Here is a 3,619-nt window from a genome sequence, read left to right on the forward strand (position 1 = left end):
AAAATTTATTTTATTTATTATTATTATTTTATTTTTTATTTTTTGCTGTTTTGTACACAGTTTTCCACATTAGATACTTGGACATTAATGCTGATAAAAAATATCCTGCAGCATCCCACACACACCTGCAAGAATTCTACAGGGAACATGCAAGTATCCTCATGGAAACGAGGAGGACTTATACAAGAAACATGTGGGTGTCCCTACAGAACATGCAGGACTCTTGCTGGAAGCAGCATGTATAGGTAGGAATACGTGTATTAATATGTTATTTCTCATTTAATAATATTTCTGAAAACATACCCAGCTCATTCATGTTAAAAGGGCACTTATCTTAAATCTTGAAAAGGGTGTAAAATAAGTCTTTTCTGTCTCCAAAATGTGTCTAAAGTTTCAGCTCAACATCCATCAGATTATTCATTATAGCTTTCAGAATATTGGGATTTTCTGCTTTGAACACTGTAGCTGTTTTTTGTGTCTCGTGCTTTTAATGCTAGATCTCCCCGCTCACCATTGCCACAAGTCTTTCAGAGTGTGCCTCAGCTGCATCAGATAAACAGCACAGTGACCGACATAAGGAAAGCGGATCTCACGTAACGCTTGAGAAATACTACAGTAACAAACTGACCCAATGATTATTTGATGTATTTGTTGTGAAGTTAATTTAAGCCTTTCTGCAACGATGTGACACACACAATGTTGTTATAAAGTTTGCACACACACAGCTTGCGTTTAACTTAGCACTGTTTTTGCAATGTAAATGTGATAGTATACCTGTTATTTGGTAATGTATAAAATAAACCTGATTTAACCCGTTCAAAAACCTGGATTGAAGCCTCTTCTTTTATAATTGTACTGACACGCGGCTGTGCTGATAAAAATAATAAAATAACTGCAATTCATTACAAATATGCAGTTTTAAGCTTGTAAAACTCGTTACTGATCACGTTTGATAATGACGTGATCACAGCGAGCTGAACAGATCTTTTAATACTGGTTATTTTGCACATTGTTGATATGATTATAAGTGTTACTACAGAGACATGTTAATACGTGACTGTCAATCAATTCGGTGGGTGGGGAAACCACACTCCTACATCACGTTGCGGTGGGCCTCAAAATGGGAGGGATTTGGATCCTATTTTAACATTTGAGGGGGGTAAAAAAAAAAGACAGATTGTCTTTATATCACCCCAATATGATTGTGGACACAATATACCTGCACACAGTTCTGTCCAAACAGCTTCCAAAAGAGGATTTTCATCATAGGTACCCTCTAAATAGTCTTGATTAATATTTACATTTGATTTAAGTTTTAATACATTTATTAATAAAGAAAATTCACCTAATTCTGAGTTTCTGTGTCATACAGCCAGTTTCTAGTTTCTGACTTGATTCTGCACTTTTATATGACAGAGTGTCCAAAAACTGTGTGAAAATAATATTTTTAAATAATTTTAGCAAATAACGGCACTTGTAGGTTTTTGTTATTCATTTTATTGCAAATGATTGTCTGAAAAGAAAAGAAAAATCTGAAGATGAAATAAAAGGAATCTTTTATAAAACAAATCCCCTTTATTCAACACGAAGCATTACAGTAGATTTAGATGTTGAATATCGGGGAATTTTACAAATCTTCAAATCAAAGATCAGCAATATTTAGAAAATCAGAATGTATTACATGCTTCATCGTGTGTACAAAACTGAACATTCCTTAGAAAAAGAAACAAAAGATACACTTCCAATAACATTCAAAGGAGGAAATTATAATAATAACAGTACATAGAAAACTATGCAGCTAAAAATAATATAGAACGTTAGAAAAGACAGATTCATTTGTGTGAAACCCCAGGCAGAAGTGGCAGACAGAGTCAGTGCACTTTTTGTGCGTGACAAACATTTCCACCATGTAAAATAATAAGATCACATGGCTTTTATCGGCATATAACATTTCAAAAGCCATTCAAGTATTTTGAAACGTCATGAAACAGTTTTCTTCCATCTGATAACCAGCAGCAGCAGTCAAAACTCTTGAAAAACAAATGGAACCAGCTTTTATATATTAAAGAGCCCATATTATGGGTTTTTGAAAATTCCCCTCCATGTAGTGTGTAACACAGCTCTAAGTGAAGTGAAGTATCCAGCTAAGGCTTAAATCTGTAAGAATACAGTGTTTAAAACTGTTGATTCATCTATAAAAGAGTCGAATCATAGTGCTTCAAACGAGTCGCCTTGATACCGACTCATTAGGTGTTTCGCCATGACGTACGAACGAAACAAAGTTTTTCACGTGCACGCGCAAACCCGGGAGATTTCAAACCTGAGGCCCCGCCCTCTGACGCAGTAACCCAGACACACACACACACACACCCACAAACACACGCACACCCACAAACACACGCACACAAACATGCCGGTCGATTGAAGTCACACTGCAGATGGATATATTGAGTCTCTACCCAAAGATGAAACATCAGCATTATAACCAAGCAGTTGGAAACTTCTGGAAGCTACATGCTACAAAGAATACTTCATCTGAGTTTGTTAAAGGAAGGATCAACAAAGAGTAACTGATGGACGTCAGGATGGGTTTCTTCCTACATTTCTCAAGTGTAAGTACGTGCGGTTAAAGTTGTTGCCTCGTTTACTCTAGCTTGCAAATGTATTTAGTTGTGATTTGTTACTTGTAACCGCGTGTACTGTATCAGGTTAACTGCATATATTATCTTATCGCGTGCAAAGTCACGTTAAAAACGCGACGCGTGCTGTTTGTTTATGGAGCTCCGTGCTAGAGTTCTGCTCCCGCGATTTATTCGGAAATGTATTCCCGCGCCGCAGAAATCTGGCGCGGGGAGAGAGAGAGAGAGAGAGAGCGAGAGAGAGAGCGAACGAACGAACGAGCTCTGTGTACTTTGTGCTGTGTGTGTACAGACAGCTTGGCTGTCTGGACTGTATACTGGGTGATATTTGGTTGTGTTCTCCGCTCTAGCGGGACCGGGCGCGGCGGGCAGAAAACGGAGCGGGTTCTCAGGCTAAAACCTGGCGGGTGCGGGCTGAAGCGGGAGCGTTGTCATCCGGAGGTGTGTGTGTGTTTTTGTGTGTGTGTGGTATGGCGAGTACACGACTGTCTCCTTCGTTCGGTTATCCGTGGCACTATCCACTCGCCATAGTGTGGCAGCTAAAGTCCACGCCTACACTATCGAGCGTGTATGAACTGTGATTACTTTTTAAATTGCTGATTAGCTATTGGCCATTTCCCTCTCTGACTGAAGGCAGTCGACCAATCGCGACAGACTGTCATCGGTCCAATCAGCGCAGATTAGCTCCGCGCTAAGGAGGGGTTTGGGAACAAATGAATCACTGGACGATTCATACAGGAGTCGCTGGGATAATTAGATAAAAATAAATGCAGATTATAAGACCATGAAAGTGTTTTTTGACCTTGCATGCATATTAGACTGTTGTTGGAGACCCTTACAACCAAGATATGACCTTATTTCATGTATAATATGGGCTCTTTAAGTATCAGGAAGCCTTTATACTTCATTAGTGAAAACCAAGTGCTTTTCCCCATCACAGAGTGCCACAAACACATGTTGAGCATCATCTTCCTCATTTC

At 39.0% G+C, this 3,619-nt stretch overlaps 1 long non-coding RNA gene across 1 annotated transcript; it reads left to right on the forward strand.

Moving 5' to 3' along the window:
- Positions 1-60: 60 nt before the first annotated feature.
- Positions 61-823, forward strand: LOC147832784 (uncharacterized). The gene is made up of 2 exons (XR_015514815.1): positions 61-245; positions 498-823. It is a non-coding gene; the product is annotated as an uncharacterized LOC147832784 (long non-coding RNA).
- Positions 824-3,619: the final 2,796 nt, after the last annotated feature.

Source organism: Danio rerio, chromosome 18 (genome assembly GCF_052040795.2).
Source record: "Danio rerio strain M-AB ecotype USA chromosome 18, GRCz13ab, whole genome shotgun sequence".
NCBI classification, from domain to species: domain Eukaryota; kingdom Metazoa; phylum Chordata; class Actinopteri; order Cypriniformes; family Danionidae; genus Danio; species Danio rerio.